Source organism: Cupressus sempervirens, chromosome 2 (genome assembly GCF_028749045.1).
Source record: "Cupressus sempervirens isolate cs-2001-9-10 chromosome 2, ASM2874904v1, whole genome shotgun sequence".
In the NCBI taxonomy this organism is placed as follows: Eukaryota; Viridiplantae; Streptophyta; class Pinopsida; order Cupressales; family Cupressaceae; genus Cupressus; species Cupressus sempervirens.
The window spans coordinates 686,209,564-686,233,215 of record NC_143119.1 but is presented as its reverse complement, the minus strand read 5'-3'; the positions used below and the strand labels follow the sequence as shown (position 1 = coordinate 686,233,215).

Sequence of the window (23,652 nt, the reverse complement as noted above, 5' to 3'; positions counted from 1 at the left end):
GCTCGGCACACAAAAATGCTTGGTACCAATGGATGCCGAGTGAGCTCGGCTCCAACTGAGAAAGAGGATGCCGAGTGTTCTATTTCAAACTGAATAAATATAACTTAAAGAATATTTCAACGTGAATGCTTTCACCATTAAAATTAGAGAGCCAAGCTTTAACCTTTCAACCAAGTTTCTCAAATACAATGAATAGAAGAGTAAGAACAATAGATTCAAGTATGCCTACTTTCTTTTCTATTCAACTGAGATTTAAACTATTACAAAATCTGGGAGCATTCGACTTCAACCAGAAAGACCCTAAAATAACTCTAAATTGATAATACTTCAAACTTTAATAAACTTTTAAACTTGCAGCTCTAATGGCTGCATACAATGGTGCCTGGAGCAATCACTGCTTCAACAGGATGAATCTAACAATGACAAACTTACAGAGTGAACAAGGGAAGCACGTGCAACTGCAGGTACAAACTTCTTTTCTTCTTCCTTCTCAACTCAGCTCTGCAACTTCTCTCTTATCTGCTTGATCTACTTGATCTACAAACTCTCTAAATGAATAAATGAATAAAAATTTCCTTTTCCTCCTCTTTCTAATTTCAAAAATCTCACCCACCGCATTTATGTTTTCTTTCTATTCTGCTGGTCGTCAGGTGGTAGGTGGGCGTTTGGCTCCAGGGGCAAACGTCAACTGTTGTATTAAATATTCCAACAACCCTAGCGTAGAACAAGGTTGATGGGATCTAATTAGTCTGCCACATATTGTTTCTAGATTTTATAGTTTTATGGTACTGATGTAAAGTAGCACCAATATCAGATAATAGTTCTACAGCTCGTAAAATCATTAAGACATTGGTGAGATTAAATTCTTCCAAGCATAAAACACCAAATAAATGGTTAACCCACCGTGTCAAGATCAAATTGTTTGAGTTTGTGCAAACGTAGTAATGTGTCTTCTATGCTAATGCAACATACCAATTGGGTGTATTTATTAAGCCTCAATTCATGTTGTTTTTCATTATATCTTTCTGTTGGGAAGTTCAAAATGAGAAATTTCATAGTTTTGGCGATAGCATGAGCCATTCTGGTTCATCCTTCTCATCAATTAGGAAACCATCAAGTAATGTCAAAATTCTTACTAAAGAGAAGATCTGGTATGAGGAGTAAGACAAAGGAATGGGTAGCTCCTTCTATAGGCAATGAGTATTCATGGAAGCTCAATCAATATGCTTAAGATGGATTGCAGGAGAATGACAAAATAATTTATCTGCCTGGCCAACCAGAAGGAATTACGTTTGCACAATATGCAGGATATGTGATCGTTGATGAATAGGCAGGAAGAGCACTTTTCTATTATTTTGTAGAGGCCACTGAAAACCCAGCTTCAAAGCCTCTCCTTGTTTTTCAATGAAGATATATTGAATGTAAGATTGCAACTTACGAAATGTTGTAATTTTTTTGGAATTTTAAATTATTTATAGTTGCCCTTGAGCCAAGCGCATGTCTACTATGTCAAGAGCCCCACAAATGATTATGTTTTTTTTGTGGATCTCATTTCCAGTTGGGTTCGGATGCTGCATTAATTCTGCTAGGTAATTTTAAATTGATTTTTTTGTGTGACAAAGTTGTGTGGATAGAAAGTAGACAAAAGAGGGGAATTTTATTCATTTCATGACACAGTCTAGATTTATACAGTCAGTTTCTATTGAGCTCCACGTCTATTTTGTGAGAGTTCTAAGTAGCTCCAAATTTATTGTATATAATTTTAGAATGTTGAAAGTTTAATTTTTGAAAATCAATAGTAGTAGTAGTTTTATTTTGTAGAATTGTTGAAGAAGTTTCAGATTATGTAAAAATTATTTCATAAATTTAATAGAAGAAAGCAAGTGGATTTTATTGCACATTTCCAGCCTTTTGGTTGTTTGATTTTTTGGTATCTCCTTTCACCCCTATTCCATTGTGCATTTTTTTTATTGAGAAAACATAGCACCAGTCTCTTTATTGCTCTATCATATTGAGATTTCTTGATTCTTGACATAGTATTAGAGTTGATTCACCCTAAATCCTCATGAGTTTTTTTTCTTTTCTAGGTATTGATGTTATTGTGTAGGAGGCATGGCTAGAGATGAAGGAAAGACTTGGTAGTTTCTACCATTCTTTAATAGAAAAAATTATTATACTTGGAAAAAGAATATGAGAATAATAATGGTTGCAAATGATTTATGAGAGTTTGTGGTAAATGAGTTCAATAATGTAATAGACCCAACGCAATATGTTGACTTCATCAACAATCAAAGGACTCAGCTGAAAGATTCAAGCAGGAAGGATGCAGAAACATCAAGCTTGATTGAGGAAGCCATGATAGAGACTATTTTTCCCAAGATAACAATAGCTAACTATTCAAAGGAAGTATGGGATATATAGGAAACAAACTTTAAAGTGATTGATAAAGTTCATGTAGTGAAGCTACAAATGATATGAAGGGGGTTTGAAAATCTTCAAATGAAAGGCAATGAGCCTACTTTAGATTTTAGTTCAAGAATCTCTGATTTGATAAACTAACTGAAGTCAAATGGAGATGAATATGAAGAGCACAGAATAGTGGAGAAAGCTTAAAGAAGTTTGCCCCAAAAGTATGATAATCTTGTGACGACCATTGAAGAGGAAAATGACCTTGCCACTTTGAAAATTGACGAGTTTATGGTATTCTCCAAACCCATGAGCACTGGATTAATAGATCAACAACTTCTTCCCAAGAGCAAGATTTTAAAGCTCAATCCAATACAAGATACAAGATGCAAGGGGAGAGGAAGAAATGGATTCAGTAGAGGCTCTAGAGGCAAAAGTCATGGCAACTCCAGACAAAGAAATGTTGGAGGAGAAAGATCAAGCTGAGCAAGTAGCCAAGAAGGAGTGAGTAGCTTTGAAAATAGCTCAAGAGTAGGTGAGAAAAAGTAAAGCTCTAGTAAGACCAATGTGGAGTTTTATTATTGCCACAAATTTGGGCATAATGCAAGTGAATGCTAGAAAGAAAAAAAAGTAATCAGTCAAAAAAAAGTGCAAACTTAATGTGTGTGAAGCAAATAATTTCACAACTTTCATTATGTGCAACATTGGTAAAGAAGGCAGCCCTAAGGTATGGTATTTGGATAGCAATTGTAGCAACCACATGAATGGTAATGAAATTCTATTTTCATTTATTTATAAGAATTTCAAGTTTAAAATTAAAATGAGAAATAATGGAACCATTCTTATTGTGGAAAAGAGATCTATTATGATCTGCAACAAGAAAGATGAAAAAGTGATTCAAAATATTTATTTTTCCCTTGGTATGAAGCACAATTTGATGAGTGTCAGAAAACTCACTCAAAATGGTTATAAAGTGATGATGAAAAATGACAAATGTATCATTCATAAGAAATATGGGAGCAAGAAAATAGATGTAGCAATTCAAATGACAAAGAACCAGATGTTTCTATTGAATATAGAGACATGAACTTCTCTTCTCAAATAATTGTTGCACCTCTCAAGAATGCATGTATAATAGTACATCAGCAATTAAGCTATGGTATCTCAGATATGAATATATTGGTTATGTTGGTTTGAATTTATTGTCTAAGAAAATCATAGCAGATGGTTTGCCTAATCTCGTAGAGTCATGTGACAAGTGTGAGGCTTGTAATGCTGATTTAGTTGGCCTTATACAAACAATGCCTATTAAGGGGGTTCTTATTTTATAACATTCATAGATGATTTCAGCTGTAGGAAATGAGTATATTTTTTGAAAAGTAAATCTAATGCATTTGATAAGTTTTTAGAGTTTAAAGCCTAGGCTGAAAAAGGATGTGAAAATTATGTAAAATTCTTAAGGTCAGATAGAGGAGAGGAGTATACCTCCAGTTCTTTTATAATTTTTTGTAGGAAAAATGGCATCAAGAAGCTTACAAAATGGAGTGGCTAAGAGGTAGAACCATTGTTGAGATGGTAAGAGGCATTATGAAAGCAAAACAATTTTTAATTAAATATTTGGGAGAGCTTATAGAAAAAATAGTATATTCGATAAATAGGTGTCTAATAAAGGTAGTCTGTGGAAAGATTCCTCTTGAGGCTTGGTCAGGACATAAATGGATGTTCAAGCACTTGAGAGTATTTGGGTGTGTATCATATGCATGTGTCAGAAGAGAAAAAAACAAAAGTTGGATGACAATGCTATGAAGTGCATCTTCATTGGTTATAGTTCATAATCAAAGGCATATAGATTGTATACCCTAGTCACAAAGATAGCTAGAGATTTTGCACTGGAAAAAATCCAAATTGTTGTACAAAATGTACAAAACAACAACAACACGACTAAAGATTTAGATTCTACTCTCTCCTCTCTATTGCCAAGGAAAACTAAGAGTTTAAGGGAGATATATGAAGATGAAAGGTATGAAGAAGATTTTGATGAGAGTGTAAACTTTGCCTTATTTTCTCATAGTGATCCAATTTAATCCAAAAAGGTTATAAAAGAAAAAAAAAATGATGTAAGGGCATGGGTGAGGAAATAGATGCAATAGAGAAAAATGAAAGATTGGAGCTAATTGATTTGCCTCTCAAGAAGCAAGTTATTGGAGTTAATGAGTTTATAAAATCAAGTGCAATACTGATGGAAAATAGATAGGCAGAAAATATAATTAGTGGTCAAGGGGTACATATAGTAGTCTGGTAGATACTATGATGAGAGTTATGCCCTAGTTGCAAGAGTATGGTAGAGACTATGATGGGATTTATGCCTTAGTTGCAAGAATAGAAACCATGTGTGATGTCATAGCAATTGCAGCTCAACACAAATGAAAAATATTAAAAATAAATGTGAAGTCTACCATTTTTAATGGAATGTTGAAAGAAGAGGTGTATGTGGAATGCCCACCAAGATATAAATTTTTGGGTGAAGAATACAAGGTGTATAGGCTGAAAAGAACTCTTTATGGGCTAAAGCAAGCTCCATGAGCATGGTGTAGTAGGATTGGCTCATATTTGATGAGACATGGCTTTAGTAAAAGCGATGGTGAGTCCACTTTTTACATCAAGGAAGCTAATAGTAAAGTTTTAATTGTTGTCTTGTATGTAGATGATTTAATATTTAGTGGAAATGATAATTTCCTTATTGTTGATTTCAAAGAGGCCATGAAAAGTGAGTTTAAAATGACAAATTTGGGTCTCTTAAATATTTTCTGGTTATAGCAGTAAAAAAAAAAAAATGCATGATGTCATCTTTACCTCTCAAGAAAAATATGTAAATAAAATCTTGGAGAGATTTAAAATGCTAACAAACAAGATAGTCCTAATGCCAACAACCTTAGGTTTGAAGTTGAGAAAGGAAGACTGCGGCACCAACATTAATTGAACATAGTAAAAAGCTTTGGTTGGAAGCTTGATGTCTTTAACAGTAACTCGGTCAGATAGTGAGTTTGATTTCTAGATTTATGAAAACTCCAAAAGATTCTCATTGGCAAGGAGGAAAGAGGATCATAAGGTACATATGAAAGGTACTAAAGGATTTCGTATTTTATATAGTTATGAAAATGAATATGAGATAGTTGGTTATATAGATAGTGATTGGGCTGGAATTTTGGATGATAGGAAGATCACTTTCGGATATATATTTTATATGGGATCAGGTGCAATCTCATGGGCATCCAAGAAGCAACCAATTGTTTCTCAAACTATAGTAGAAGCTGAATATCTAGCAGCAAATGCAGTAACATGTCAAGCTATTTGGCTAAGAAAAATTGCGGCGAATTTGAATGAAGAACAAGAGGATAGAATAATAATTTATTGTGACAACATTTCCTCAATAGCTTTGACAAAGAATCTAGTATTTCATGCAAGAAGAAAGCATATAGAAATCAGTTATCATTTTATTAGAGAGACAGTTGAAAATGGTGATATTAAAATGGAGTATTGTAAGTCCCACCAACAGATAGCAGACATATTCACTAAGCCATTGGGCATTGCTATTTTTGTGCGCCTAAGAAAAAATCTTGGCATAGTTGATTTGGATCAGCTATTATTTTTTAAATCTTGGCATAGGGAGTGTTGCAATTTCAAATTATTTATAGGTGCCCTTGAGTCAAGCGCACACCTACCCTGTCACGAGCCCTCAGGAAATTTTTTTTTTTTTGGAGGGGATTTCATTCCCAACTAAGTTCTGATGCTACATTAATTCTGGTAGGTAATTTTGAATTGAGTTTTTTGTGTGGGAAAGTTGTGTGGATAGAAATTAGAAAAAAGAAGGGAATTTTATTCATTGCATGACACAGTCTAGATTTATACAGTCGGTATTTACAGCAGCAACAGAGAATGTTTTTAGGTATTTTTGTGCAGTAGCATTATTGGTGTTTAATCTATTGAGTAGTGATTGCTCCAGATCTATAATGTAAGAGCTCTGAGTAGCTCCAGATTTATTGTATGTAGTTATGGAATGTTGTAAGTTTAATTTATGAATAACAGCAATAGTAGTTTTATTTTGTGGAGTTGTAGAAGAAGTTTTAGATTATGTAAAAGTTATTTCGAGAATATAATAGAAGAAATTGAGCGAGTTTTATTGCACATCTCCAGCCCTTTGGTTGTTCCTTTTTTTTGTGTCTCATTTCCCCCTACTCCGCTCTGCATTTTGTTTATTGAACAAATAGAGAAGTAATCTCTGTTATTTCTCTGTCATAGTGGAGATTCCTGATTCTTGAAATATTTGTCTGTTATCAGGGTCAGGATGCTCATCGTTTGGTATGGGAGCAATGACAGAATTTGGTCCATTCTGCGTACAACCGGGTCGCAAAATTCTTTCTAACAATTCATATGCATGGAACCAAGGTTTTAAATATATTATCCCACGCTCCATAATGTTTTTTCCCAGATGGATACATATATATAACTGTTGATATATGAATTTGGTTATAATCATTTATATCAAAAGATTTTTTTTTCCCACTAGAAAGGCCATTGTTGAATATCACTCGGAGATTCATTTAACTTTTGTATTTTGCAGTGGAAAACACCTTGATTTTGGAATCGTTTGCCGGGGTTGGCCTCCTCTCACTGGTATTTGGATCAATAAATTATGAAAGAGACTCTATGACATGAATGTATATAGTGAAGATTTAATAAAATCAATTTTCAATACTTATTTAGTGACTGTCTCATTGTTTTCCATGGGTAGACAGCTCGAGATGCGTAAGCGTTTCTTCTAAATTGGTTTGAAAGGTTTCCAAAAGGAAAAAACATGACAATAGTATACAATAGTAGGGATAATAGTGAAAATGGCATTAGATTAGGAACAAATGATAGTACTAAACTATTTTTTAAAAAAAAATCAATTTTAATCATTGATGAATTTTTGTGCCTTTTAGTTGTAATGGACCAAAGTCTGGTCTGTTATTTTTAGATGTAATATGATTGATCTATTATTTGGGTTCAAGACCTTCTTCTTGCCATCTCAATTACTGTAGGTAGTAATGATGAAGAAGATAACTTTTCAGCTAGCCAAAAGACAAGGAGTGTTGAAGAAATATATAGGCAAGGCTCAAAGATCCAAGGAAGGAATGGTAGTGTTCTCATGGCCAAAGAATTACAAGTAAATGACCCAAGATCATATGAGGAAGCTAGAGGGAAGAAAGAATGGGAGCAAACTATGGAAGAAGAATATGATGCTTTGATGAAAAATAAAATTTGGGAACTTGTGCAACTTCCCAAAGGTAAGAATGTCATTGGTTGCAAATGGGTTTATAAAACAAAATTTAAATCAGATGGTGATATAGAAAAATTTAAAGCTAGATTGGTTGCTAAGGGATTTAATCAAAAAGAGGGTGTTGATTATGAAGAAACTTTTGCTCCTGTCATTAAAATGAATATAGTTAGAATTATTCTTTCTTTGGCTACAAGTCTTGGGTGGCATATTCATCAAATGGATGTAAAAAATGCTTTCTTAAATGGAGATTTATATGAAGAAATATATATGGATCAGCCACCAGGTTTTGTAGATCAACATCATCCTAATCTTGTTTGTAGATTAAAGAAGTCACTTTATGGGCTTAAACAAGCACCAAGAGCATAGAATAAGAAGATTGATAGGTATTTTTAGCTTCATGGGTCTCAAAAATGCAAATCAGATCCAAATCTTTATGTGAAGAGAGTGCAAAATGAAATTATTCTTATTGCAGTTTATGTGGATGATTTACTCATAGCTGGATCAAATATTGGGTTAATTAGTGATTTCAAATCAGATCTTAAAGGGGCATTTCATATGAGTGATTTGGGTGAACTGAATTATTTTCTTGGCTTGCAAATTAGTAGACTTCATGATGGGTTATTTATCTCTCAAGAAAAATATGCTTTGGATCTTTTAGATAAATTTAACATGCTTGAATGTAAGCCAACCCCTACTCCTTTTCAATCTGGAATTAAGCTTACTAAAGAATGTATTTCCAAGAAGGTGGATGCTACTTTATATAGACAGCTTGTTGGTAGCTTGGTTTATCTAACACAGTCTAGACCAGACATTTGTTTTGCAGTCAATTTGGTATCTAGATTTATGCAGGAACCAAAAGAATCTCATTGGTTGGCTACCAAAAGAATTTTACGATACATTCGTGGCACCATTTACTATGGCATTCATTATAGTTACAAGTCTTCAATTTCTTTGACTGGCTTCATAGATTCAGACTGGGGAGGTGACATAGATGATAGAAAATCTACTGGTGGTTATATTTTTCAGCTTGGGTCAAGTCCAATTACATGGAGCAACAAAAAACAAACTACTACATCATTGTCCTCATGTAAAGTAGAATATAGAGCAACAAAAGAAGCTGGAAAGGAAGTAGTTTGGATTCACAACCTTTTATTTGAGCTTGGTTTTGCACAAAGTTCAACTACTCTTTTGTATTGTGATAATCAAAGTGCTATCCAAGTTGCAAATAATCTTGTTTTTCATGCTAAAACAAAACACATTGAGATTGATGTTCACTATATTCGGGATCTTGTTCAAGCAAATTTTGTTAATCTTCTCTTTTGTCCAAGTGAAGACCAAGCAGCAAATATATTTACTAAGAGTATGCTTGAGGCCAAATTTTTGAAACTATGAGGCATGCTCGGCATGATTGAGGTGAACATTAAGGGGGCATAGTCATGTCATGTTCCCCTCTCTCTCTCTCTCTCTTTTTGTAAATAGGTACCTAACAAGACTGAATGCCGAGACCTATCCTATTTATATTTTTTATTGTAATTTCTCCCATACATTATCATTAGTGGTAAAAATTAAGGGAGGATGTTAGAAATAGTCAACAGTCATGCTGTTATAACCAAACAACAAGTATGCCACACATTTCCTATTAAATTGGTAACAAGATAGGAATGTCCTCCATGAAACTAGGTCATACAACATTATCCTAAGAAGATATGAATGTCCTCCATGATACTAGGTCATTTAGCATTATCCACTTATCCTCTAGAATCATCTTCTATCAATACCCTCATCTCATAGGCTCTCTATATATAGAGACCATTGCATAGCTTTGTTGAAATTAGTTTGATGAATAAAATTTGCTTCTCTCTTAACTATTTATTTCTCTTTTTTCCATTGCCAAGTATTTGTGCTTATTTTAGATCTTATTAAATCTTAGATCTCTTATTTTTATCAAAAATAAACTATTTAGAAAAAATTTCCTCCTTTAATAATAATATTTTAATTAAAATAATATTTACTTCTACATCATATTTGAGAAATGGATAATGTTTATTGATGGGCCATGATGTACTTGATTTTTAGAGGATTCCACATACTCCATACTTTCTAAAATAGTACACAAATTAACAAAGATATATATATATATATATATACATATATATATATATATATATATATATAAAAGAAGAACTCAAACCCTCCATGTACCAGGACACATAGATACTAGAAAAATATCATGCAAAATCTAACCTCTATAAATGAAACCTCAAAAAATATTATAATTTATTTTTAAAAATAAGGAAATTTTAATTGAATCAGATAGATTAATGATAGAAATTTACTAAGAGTACAAAACATGATTTAATGTATCAAAATATTGCAGCAGAAGAAGATATAAAGAAGATGATCCAAATTATATAATAATTTAATAATCACATAAATGTTTATTCATCAACAATAATAGTAACTCCATTACAGGATCAGACAATTGGTTGAAGTAGAAAATGAAGTATACTAAGAAATAAATTATTAAAAACTATATGATTATAAATATTAAGTTTTAATTTAACAAAAGTAGGCATATTGCAATGATGTCCTAACTTAGACACATGATCTAATCTCCAAATCAATTTCATTAGTTGAAGAAAAATAGCCTTTAATTGTAGAAGGGAGTTGGATTTTGTATATGATTATCTCTTCATTTAATTTTGATTCAAATTGGTATTAACGTATAATGATTGGGTAAAATTCTTTTAAAAATTAACAAGATTCTTAATATGAATAGAAATATTAAATATAATCAACACAAAAGTGAAAATATAGAAATGAGATGTAATAAGGAATTTGTTAAAAGGATTTGAAATGAATGTGTCAATATCGTGAACAGGGTATCTTAGACCTATAGACCATCTATATGTCATCTAAGGGTTTTTATTTTGCATCAAATAACAGTTTTTATTTTGGATCAAGCAATGGATCAACTTCTTTTAAAAAAATAGATTTCTGTCAAATTTCATAATAGATAGAACAAAAATTCAAAGTATTCATATAAAATATTGATACCCTTCAAAAATATGAAGGGCAAGATTTTGTAACTATTTTTTTAATATCAAGATGATAAAAGTTGATTTTGTAGAGGATGTGCACAATTGACTTTTTTTTATATCATATATAAGTTTTTCAAAATTAGTATTATATATCATTTGAATTTTATAAATTACTTTGTTTTAAAAAATAATAAATAAATAGATAAATATATTCAACAATTTTATATATCTACATATACATATATGTGTACATATGTAATATGTATGTATGTATGTACATGCGCATACCTATAATACATACATGTATATGAAAGTATAACATGTACATATATATAAATATGTGTATTTAATGTGGTCCCAACTAATAGTTGAATTTTCAAACTGAAAATAATAACAAAATTGTAGATTTCAAACTCTCCTTTTTGTTTCTATATGAATATAAATTTAGATATGAGTGTTTCTTCATGTTTATTTGTGTGATACATTTTAATGTGGTTCAGTATAGTGTTTATCTTATTGATCTTCATTGTGAGAGAAAGAAGTCAAGATATAATAGCTTTAGCAAGACATACATAAGAAGTGCAACAATAAGTGAGACAAAAACTACAAATAAACAATCAAAAACATACTTTAGAAATGTTAATTTGTAACTAAGATAGAAAGTGTATGAAGAATAAAGTTATGCTATATTTGTGCAAGGAAAGCTTTTCTTTTTACAACAACCTAAGATTAGATAAAGTGAAATTATGCACAATAATTAAGATAATAAATGAAAATACTAATTTAATTGATTTAATTGAAAGTAGTAGACTAATAACTTTCCCATTCTAATAGTGAAAATGTTTGTGATGACAATGTAAGGAGAGATTGGAACAACCAACAATCTTGGGAAAAAGAATGGACAATTTGAGAAGAAAGTGAACATTAAGGATCCATTTGGTTGATGTAATATGATTTTTAGAATTGGCATTCCAAATTCTGGATTTGAGATTCTAGAACTTGAAATCCAAATTACAATTTTGAGAATTTGATTTGAGATCATTTGAGTCATTAAGAATTCATTATGAGAGTACACATTTTTTCTATTTGATTGCACATTTCTAAAATTGGAATACTGTCTCTGCTCATTTTTTATTTTCTCAGGTTAATCATGCTAGCCTTATTATTAATAGATTGGATTGGATGCTGACGATCTCTTTATGCCACCAATAGTTGAAGCTTTCTCTACTATCCAAAGACTATGTATTGGAATATAGTTGTGATCAATACAATGGTGACTATGTATTTGTCATGGTCTGCTCAATTTTCGAGGGTTTTCATGTAGACACTATGAAAAATTTAACTATTGCAGTCACTGATTATTAATCTCTTATCATAAACGATTATTAAACTACTGAAAATAAATTCCCAGTTAATATCGAAAAATAACACAACTACAACTTCACTTATAAAATACGGAAAGAAATGCGCAACACAATGAACACAATATTTTCGGACAAATTGTCCCTGGAAAAACCCCTAAGGGAAAACTAGTTCTATAGATGAGAAATTATATTAAACTTTAGCAAATCAAGAGATACAAAATTCTTTGCCTCTTACTGGTAGAATTCTGATAACCTCCTAATTTCTCCTACTGATATTCCCCACTGCTATCCCCACGCTAACACTGCAAGACTATTTGCTCACACTGCAAACCTTTTTCAAACTTCATGTTCTCCAAATGCCCCCTCGACCTCCTTTTATACTACTCTTGTTGGTAAACCAATGGCCGAGATTGATTTACAATCGACAGTTGAGATTAAAACAACTTAACAACCCTAACCAAGTCGGTTTCTAGTTGTTTCCAAAAGTGGACAATTAATTAACAAATATTTGTTTCTAATCTAACCAAGTAGTTAGCAAAACAATTACTTGTTAAATAATAGCAAATGGACAAACAGCTGTCCAAAGCTAACAAAACTAACACTCCCTCTTAGCGAGGAAGCTGTTCTGCAAGACACCTAACTTATCTCTGAAGAAGATAAATTTTGCCTTCCCCAATGCCTTAGTCAGAATGTCTGCTACCTGCTCCTCTGTAGGTATGTATTGTAATTGAACAACTCCCCTTTGTACACAATCTCTGATGAAGTGATATTTGATATCTATATGTTTAGACCTATCATGAAACACTAGATTCTCAAACAACTTGATGCAACTCTGATTGTCACAATGTATCACAGTAGTCTCAACCTTCTGACCAAACAAGGCTACTAACAACTTCCAAAGGCATATAACTTCACATGTCACCATGCTAGCTGCTATGTATTCTACTTTTGCTGAACTTAGAGCCACAGACTTTTGCTTCCTGCTGAACCAAGATACAACTCCTGATCCCAAGCTAAAACAACACCCTGAAGTGCTCCTTTTGTCTATTGTACTTCCTGCCCAATCTGCATTAGTATAGCCTATCAACCTGATACCTTCACCTCGAACATATCTGATCCCATACTCGACTATACCATACAAGTAACGTAGCACATGCTTAGCCACTATCTAATGCATTCTCTTTGGTTCAACCATGAACTGACTAAGAGAGTTAACTGCAAATGCTATATCTGGCCTAGTGTTGACCAAATACATAAGCGAACCAATCAATTGTCTATATAAAGTGGGATCTACATCTTTCCCCTTAGTTGTATCTACCTTCCTCCAATTCGTGATCATGGGTGTAGACATGGCTTTGCAATCCTCCATCCCAAATTTCTTCAAGATTTCAATGCAATATTTTCCTTGACCAAGGAAAATCTCCTCGTCTGTCTGCCACACTTCCATGCCTAGAAAGTAGTGCATAAGTCCTAAATCCTTCATCTCGAACTCTTCTGCAATGTTCCTCTTACAATCCACTATGAGCCCTAGTGAACCTGTAAGAAATAGGTCATCCACATAAAGAACAAGAATGAGAATCTCACCTCCAACCACCAAGTAGTAGAGGTTAGCATCTACTTCACTCTTCACAAAGCCCATTTTCTACAAGTATGTATCAATGCGCTCATACCACGCTCTAGGAGCTTGCTTGAGTCCGTATAATGCTTTCTTCAATCTACACACGTGGGTCTCTTTTTTGTGTGCTACAAAGCCTTCTGGTTATTCTATGTATACCTCCTCCTTCAACTCACCATTAAGGAATGTTGTCTCGACATCCATTTGATGGATTTGCCATCCCATCTGTGCTACAAGTGAGATTATAGCTCGTATAGAAGTATACCTAGCAACTGGAGCAAATGTCTCCTCATAGTCTATTCCCTCCTTCTGAGAGAAATCCTTTTCCATGAACCTCACCTTGTATTTCTCGATGCTACCATCTGCACTATGCTTTATCTTGTAGATCCAGCGTGATCCAACTACAGCCCTATCTGTTGGTCTAGGTACTACCTCCCACACATCATTCTGCATTATTGAAGAATATTCCTCAACCATAGCATCTCGCCATACCTAATGTTCTACAGCTTCCTGATAGCTAGAAGGCTCACTATCTACCAACTAACTAACTAATGCCACATAGTCATTAAACTTGGCTGGTTGTCTTCACTATCTAGTACTCTTCCTAGGAGCTCCCACAAACTCCTGAGTATCCCTTTGTGTATCTGGAACCACATGGTTCCCATTGCCAACTATAGAGGATGAAATGTCAACCTCTAAGTCTTCTAGATGCATTTCCTGTTGCACTTGTTGCTCCATACTCTGTGAATCTTCACTAACTGAGTCTACACTCGTACTGGTAACTGTACTTGAGCTTTGTTGCCCTTGACTTGGTCTTGGAGCTTATGTTGGCTACTCACTCTGATCATTTGCTAGCAAATCTCTGGATCTCCTGAATGCCTTGTCCTCCATGAACTTGACATCCTATCTGACAATAATTCTTTTAGTCCTCGGAATGAAAATCCTGTATGCCTTTGAGGTCTCACTGTACCCAACAAAATACCCCCTCTCTGCAGTCTGATCTAACTTTGTATGTGTATCTCCAGGAATATGACAATATGCCAAATTCCTGAATATACTGAAGTGACTAACATCTAGCTTCTTCCCTATGAAAGCCTCCTCTGGTGTCATCTTCCCTAGCACCTTGTGTGGAACTCTATTCTGGATGTAGACTGTTGTATTACACGCCCCTACCCATAAGTAATGGGGCATGTCCTGGTCATGTAGCATAGCTCTTTCTGCCTCCGATATAAAATGGTTCTTCCTCTTAGCAACTCCATTCTTCTATGGATTGTAAGGAACAATCCATTCTCTCTTGATTCCTTCTCTGGTACAAAAATCCTAGAAGATATTTCCTTTGTACTTGCCTCCATTGTCTGACTAAAGAACCTTTATCTTCTTTCCTGTCAAGTTCTCCACAAGAGCCTTGAACTCTTGGAATCGACTAAAAACCTCATCCTTAGTCTTCAAGAAGTATATCCAGGTCTTTCTAGAGAAATCATCAATAAAAGTAACATAGTACTCATATCCTCTGAGAGATTTCATCGACATTGGTCCACAAACATCTAAATGTACTAGATCAAGAACACCCTTAGATCTGGTGTCACTCCTTGGAAAAGATTCTTTCACAAATTTCTCCAACACACATCCCTTACATACATCATCATGCTCTGTGCTCAACTCTGGAACACCTGTCACCATCTCACGAAGCAATCTAAGTGCTCCATGATGAATATGGCTCATCCTCCTATGCCATAGCTCTCCAAGATCTCTAGGACTACTGTTGCTCATAAGTGCCTTAGGAGTATCAAACTACAATCTATAAAGGCGACCACTCCTAACTCCAATAGTTATGGGTGATTTCCAATCCTTGTGCTTAATCAACACATTTGTCCCTCTAAAGAGTACATTATACCCCCTATCTTGAAGAACAGATACAGAAATCAAATTCATTCCTAAGCTTGGCACATATAACACATCATGAAGTGAAATTATCTTTCCATTCTCTCTCTGAAACTGAACAGTCCCTTTCCCAACAGGGTTGAGTTTGGACAAGTTTCCCATAGAAATCTGGATGTTGGTGTCCTCCTCCTTGTAACTGGAGAAGTACTCTCTAACTCCTGTCATATGAAAGAATGCCCCACTATCTATATACCAAACACACTGTGAGGTTGAGCTAACCATACAAGCTATGAGTGCAAACTCATCTTCCATTCTACTAGAGAGTTCTTCTGCACTTGCTGAAGTTGCCACCTGCTTCTTACCCTTCTTCCTCTCTGGGCAATCACTGACATAGTGACCAAATTCGTGACATCCAAAGCACTTGACCTTAGAAAGGTCCTTCTTCTTCTTTTCACTTTGTGAATTCGATCCTTTGCTAGATCCCTTCTTTTCTTTCCCTTTACCCGCTAGGGCAACGTTCTCTTGTTCCACCTCATTTTTTTTACTCTTGTTGGCCCCATTGACAAGACTTAGTGTAAACTCCTCATGAGTGAAATCAGTCGATAGTCGATCCCAACTCGATAAAGTATCTCATCCACTAACAACTTGAACAAAGACACTCCATTGTTTAGTAAACCTATTTAGGGCTATTCTCACTAGCTCATCATCACTAGGACTATCTCCAACAGTTGCTAACTCATCCTTGACAAGTCTGAGCCTAGTGAGGTAACTTGTGATGTAGACCTTCTTCCTGATTCATTCAAGTATTTTTTAGCTTCTCTCTGAGAATCAACTTCCTATTGGTGGTAGCATTCTGGTATAGATTCAGAATGGCATCCCACATCTTCTTCACCGTATCTAGCTCTGCAATATGTAGAACAATGTGATCCTTGACACCATCAAGGATAATCCTCCTCGCTTTGGCATCGTCCTTCCTATATGCTGCAAGCTGTGTTGCATTCGTTGGTACAGGTACAACACTGGTAGCATAATCCTTGATACCATTCTCTTCCAACAATAAAGAAATTCTAGCTTTCCAGACACCAAAATTTGAGGCACCATCCAATCTATTTTGATCTCTCAAACTAGCTGAAGCCATCTCAAGGGTTTAAAGCATTAATAAATCTAAAGAGATCAAAATTTCTTTCCTAGGGCAAAACTCTTCTACCCTTAACAATGCTCTGATAACATGTGAAAAATTTAACTATTGCAGTCAGTGATTATTAATCTCCTATCATAAATGATTATTAAACTGCTGAAAATAAATTCTCAGCTAATATCGAAAAATAACACAACTGCAACTTCACTTATAAAATACGGAAAGAAATGAGCAACATAATGAACACAATATTTTTGGACAAATTGTCCTGAGAAAAACCCCTAAGGGAAAACCAGTTCTATAGATGCGAAATTATATTAAACTTCAACAAATCAAGAGATACAAAATTCCTTGCCTCTTACTAGTAGAATTTTGACAACTTTCTAATTTCTCCCACTGATATTCCTCACTGCTATCCCCACGCTAACACTGCGCGCTTGCTAACATTGCAAGACTGTTTGCTAACACTGCAAACATTTTTTCAAACTTCATGTTCTCCAAATGCCCCCCTGACCTCCTTTTATACTACTCTTGTTGGTAAACCAACGGCCGAGATTGATTTACAATCGACGATTGAGATTAAAACAACTTAACAACCCTAACCAAGTCGGTTTCTAGTTGTTTCCAAAAGTTGTCAATTAATTAACAAATATTTGTTTCTAATCTAACCAATTAGTTAGCAAAACAATTACTTGCTCAATAATAGCAAATGGACAAACAACTATCCAAAGCTAACAAAACTAATAGACACGACTCAAATTTGATGTCTTGAATATACTAGTGAGTGATCAGACTTGACTAATATGCTCACAGACCCATGATTGGTGGGTTGACTGGTCTGCATTATGGAAGGATCTCTATAGCCAGAGTATGTCAGATCAGAAGGCTTGATGTTTGAAGAATGAAGAGCCCACAGTGAGAAGGATTGGGGTACTCACAAGAAAGGCTGTATCGATCAGTCTCAACCCATCAACGGTGGTGTCTCTAGACAAGGAAAGTCCACTTCATGACTTGACTGTAGCAAGGCACGGGATAGGAAAATGTGATTAAGCTAAGAACATAAAAAATGAGCAGAGGGCAGAGGCAGCAACCAAAAAAAAATCCCATGTTACTAAAGTGAGCACCAAATCGAGCAGACATCAAAAAAGTAATTTTATTTCAATAATTTTAAATGTTCATTTTTAGAAAAATGGAATTAGAATGGGTATTTGGAAAATTCCACCTATTTAGATAGAAGACTGAATTCTTATTTTGGAGGTAAATGAAGATACTAGATTCTTTTTTTTTAAAATTCTTTGACAGATCCAAACAGTAGTTTTGAAAATTTTGATAATTTCATATTCTAATTCCCACTCAAATTCATGATCCAAACGGCCTAGATTTTTGCTACAAGATTCTAAAAATTCCAAAATGTATTCGATCAAGAATGGGTTGGTTTGCATGAGTTCCACAATGCCTAGGTTGCCTTAAGATTTAAACCCAAGAGCCTCACATGCACCACCAAATCTGTCAATGCTTAATGTGTGAAATTAAGCCCAGCCTGAGATTCTATATTCGGACCATCACCTAACCATCGTTGGTCCAAGGAACAGTCTCGTTGGCCCAAGGAGCAGTCATAAATGGGTTGGTTTGCATGACTTCAACAATGCCCAGGTCACTATCCAAGCGCCTCACACACATCACCGAATCTGTCAATGGTTAACGTGTGAGAATTAAGCCTGCAGCCTGAGATTCTATATTTGGACCATCGCCTAACCATCGCTGGTCCAAGGAGCAGTCTCCTCCATTAGCTTCTATATATAGAATTTCATGTTGTTGCTGCCTGCAACTTTCCTCTTCATATTCATCATTCAACCAGCGTGTAGAATTTATTTTGTATTGTGAGGAGTGGATGACTCATTCTTTACGACTAATTGAAGATCAGTGATATGATGTAATGACTAGTTGGAGGTTGGGGTGGTGTATGAAAATGTAGAATACTTACATTTATTTGAGGTAAAATGTTTACTGATCTTCGTTTTGTTGTCTTGTCTTTTCAGTGTCAGAAAGGGCGAGATTCTCATGAATCGTTAAAACTCGGGAATGGCAAGATTAGCGTGTATTCAATCATCTTTGAAGCTTCAAACTCTGGAAATCCTTTGAATAATTAATCTCAAGTTGTGGAGTGTACTCTCAAGTCTATGTGTTAAATCTTTATCTTTAGAATTTGCTTTCGAATATGAAAAAATATCAGTTGCGTATCATTTTGTCATAAACGAACCCTTGTTCTGTGAATCTAAATCTTGTTCATTGAACCTAAAACCATAACTAATGTTTAGCTTGGTCAATACTTAGGATTTAGAATGACACGAATTAGGGTTTAAGCTTACTGCGATGACAACAATGACGTCTATAGAACAAGGTTGATGCCGATGGCATCTTTGTCTACAATAGGATTGTTCTCTAGATATCGTAAATGGTAATATGACATTCGTAAGAGACAATTGTTCGAGCTTGAACAACCCTATTAATGGGTCTATCTATTAAGCCTCAATTGGAGAATCTAACGAAGCAACGTAGCAATTGGATCTATTTATTAAGCCTCAATTAGTATTTTTTTCAAACATATCTTTGTGTTGGTGAGTTCAAAATGAGAAATATAATAGCGTTGGCGATAGCAATAGCCGTTCTAGTTCATCCTTCTCATCAGTTAAGCGGCCATCAAGTTTTGTCAAAAGTCTTACAAAAGAGGTCAAGGTCTAGTGTAAGGGCTAGTGAGGAATGTAGAAATTCATGACAGCTGTAGTACACCTTGTGAAAGGTGGATGGACAAAATAAACTAAAATGAAAAAATACTCGATGCCACTAATATATTTCATTAGTTTTTGTCCATATCAATTACATTACATGATGCTTCTATTTATAAAAGGCTTAGATCATTTCTGGAAACATCTAAATTGGCCAACATAGAACAAATACACTTTTTTAGAATTATCTATGACTTCTTGAATTTTACCTAACCTTATTTGTCTATTCACGAATTTCGAGAATCCTCTATTATGATTTTACATTTCATTTGAGGGAGAAATTACACATTACAACACTCCCCCCTAATTTCAACCTCAAATGATGTTGCATACAAATCCAAATCCATTTATAATTTTTTTGATAATCTTTGTATCTAAATAATGTCTTCCAAGGCTGCAACCTTTAATTTCTTCAAACATTTTGTAAAAAATTGGCTACCAACTATTTCCTATTTTTACAAGATCCATTGATAATCTTGCTAGTGACAGGATTCACTAATAACCTTGATCAAATTCATGTCTTCTTTCAGCCACCCCTTGATAGCTTCATCTGTCACAAATGGTGACAAGGTTCTCCAAATTAATCTATCTTTGATTCGTCTATCACAAATGGTGACACGATTTTCTTACCCCAACTTTGATAGCACTTGTAGAAACCCATGATAGCTCTAGTACACCTAATGAAAGTGGATGGACAAAATAAACTAAAATGAAAAAATACTCAATATGTTGCAGCACTAATATATTTCATTAATGTTTTTGTCTATATCAATTACATTACATGATGCCTCTATTTATAGAGGTCTTAGAACATTTCTACTAGAAACATCTAAATTGACTGACATAGAAGAAATAGACTTTTTTAGAATTATCTATGACTTCCAAAACTTTACCTAACCCTATCCAGGAATTTTTAGAATCCTCTAAATTACAATTTTACATTTCATTCGAGGAAAAAATTACGTTTTCTAACAAGGAAAAGGAATGAATTGCTCCTTCCATTAGCAGTGAATATTCATGGAAGCTCAATCAATATAATCAAGATGGATTGCAAGAGAATGACAAAATAACTTCTCTACTTGACCAACCAGAAGGAATAATGTTTGCACAGCATACAAGATACATGACCGTTGATGAACAAGCAAGGAGAGCACTTTTCTACTATTTTGTAGAGGCCACTGAAAACCCATCTTCAAAGCCTCTCCTCTAGCTCAATGGAGGTATTTTCTAATTGTTCATGCATTTTCTTGTTTCTCAATGAAGACATACTTGTAGTGAAGGCAAAGAGAGTCAAATACATAGAGATAAAAACTGATTTTATTGCCTTACTGCCTTGCAAAATGCATTACATAAGGCTTCTATTTATAGAGGATATGAGAACTCTCTACACACAAAACATTTTACACATGTTACACTATATTAAATATAATATTACATATATTAAAAACATGGGTGGCTTGTAGGTGGAATAACTGGGATGGCTAATGTCACCTATTTAATATGGATAGTATTGGAGTGTGGGTTGGATGGTGGGCTAGACGACTAAGTTATGGGCTGCCGATAAACTGGTTGTCTGCTATTAATGGCAAAAATTAATACCGCCAATACTCCCCCTTAATTTTTGTCATTAACAAATTTTGCATCAGTAATACCCAATTTCTCCTGCAGATATTCAAAGTTATTCTTTAACAATGCCTTATTGAAGATATCTGTCAATTGATCTTCAGATTTGCAAAACTCAAGATAGATTTCTCCATTGTTGACGAATTCTCTGATGAAGTGATACCTTGTATCAATATGTTTGCTCCTCTTATGAAATACATGATTTTTAGATAATGCTATTGTTGATTTGTTATCACAAAGAATTGGTGTTGGTTTCTCTTGATGATGGTGAAGTTCAAACAAAATTTGACGCATCCATATTGCTTGACATGCTGTGGAAGTGGGAGCTACATATTCTGCTTTAGCTGATGAGATCGTCACTATAGGCTACTTCTTTGAGGCCAATGACACAGCTCCTCATCCAAGGTGAAAGATATATCCAGAAGTGCTCTTCCTATCATCAACACTACCTACAAAATCACTGTCAGTATAACCAATCAAACCAAAATTGTTAGCTTTGGAATATAGGATTCCATATTCCATTGTTCCTACAATATATCTCAATATCCTTTTTCCAACTTGCAAATAAGAATTTTGTGGTGATTCGATGAACCTTGAGATTAAACTGACACTATATATGATGTCTAGCCTTATAGTTGTCATATACATTAAACTTCCAACAAGTCTTTTAAACATAGTTGGATCAACATTTGAGTCCTTCTCTTCCTTGTTGGATTGCAATTCATCATTTTAAACCTCTTCAAAACATCCTTTATATACTTGGATTGACAAATGAAGATACCTTTGTCACATTGAATAACTTCAATACCTAAGAAATATCTCATCAACCCCAAATCTGTCATTTCAAATTCTTTCATCATTTTAAACTTGAACATGCCTATTGATAGATTTCCAGTGAATATCAAGTCATCAACATACAAGCATACAATCAAAATCTGACCTTCCTTATTAGTCTTAACATATAATTTGGACTCATTGTTACTTCTATTGAATTGATTACTTATCATGTATGATTCAATCCTCTTATACCAAGCCCTAGGAGCTTGTTTCAAACCATAAAGTGCCTTGTTTAGTTTATATACCTTATTTTCATTCCCACTAACCTCATAACCAAGTGGTTGTTTAACATATACCTCTTCATCAAGAAAACTATTTAGAAAAGCTGATTTTACACCCATTTGATACACTTTCGAATCTTTTTGTGCTTCTATTGCTAAAATAGTTTGAACTATGTCATGTCTAGCAACTAGAGCGAATGTTTCATTATAATCAATTCCATATTGTTGTGAAAAACCTTTAGCAACTAGTCTTGTCGAATGCTTAACAATTTCACCTTTTTCATCAAATTTAGTTTTGTAGACCCATTTGACTCCTATACATTCTTTTTCTTTAGGTAAGTCCATTAATTCTCATGTGTTATTTCTTTCAATAGAGTCAATTTCTTCATCCATTGCCTTGATCCATTTATCTTCTTTAATTGCTTCATCAAAATACAATGGATCACAAGAAAATAAAGCAAAATTTGAGTAAATATCTACATTCTCTTCTTCTTGATCATATATTTCTTTTAAGCTTCTTATCTTCTTACCTTTGTAACTTGGTATTGAGAATGTTGAATCAAATTTATCACTTACATTTGAACCTAGAGGTGAGGCTCCTTGCACAAAGTTCCTTGGTGGAGTATTGGGTGTTGATTGAGTCCCTTGTTCCTTTAATTCATCATCACCTTGTAATATTGGTGCTCCTCTTTTCACTTGTTTGTTATCATTTTCATGCCATGAATCTTCTTCTTCAAATTTAACATCCCTGCTAATGATCAATTTCTTTGAAATAGGGTTATACAATCTATAAGCCTTTGATTCTTCACTATAACCAATAAAGATGCATTTTTCACTTTTATCATCCAATTTCTTTCTCAATTTAGATGGCACCAATGAATAAGAAACACATCCAAACATTCTAAAATGAGATACATTATATTTTTTACCATTCCATACTTCTTGTGGAATTGTGTTCTTACCACTCTTTGAAGGACTCATATTCAAGATGTATACATCACATGCTATTGCTTTTGCCAAAACTCATTGGATAGATTTTTGGCCTTCAACATACTCCTTGCCATTTCCATTATGGTTCTGTTATTCCTTTCTGCTACACCATTTTGTTGTGGTCTATACCTTGTGGTAAACCGCTTCTCAATTCTATGAAATCTACAAAATTCTAAAAATTCGTTAGAACTGAATTCACCACCTCTATCAGATCACAATACCTTGATGTAGAGACCACTTTGTTTTTCAACCAAAGTTTTAAACTCCTTGAACTTTTCAAAACCTTCACTCTTTTGTTTGAGAAAGTATATCCAAGTCTTCCTGCTAAAATCATTAATAAATGTTAGAAAATATGTACTTCCTCCTAAAGATGGAGTTTGCATAGTTCCAGATATATCAGTGTGAACTAATTTCAATGGTGCTCTTGCTC

At 34.1% G+C, this 23,652-nt stretch overlaps 1 pseudogene; it reads left to right on the top strand.

Annotated features, from left to right (window-relative positions):
• Positions 1–1,042: 1,042 nt before the first annotated feature.
• Positions 1,043–23,652, top strand: part of LOC149575240 (serine carboxypeptidase-like 26) — a 34,104-nt pseudogene continuing 11,494 nt past the window's right edge.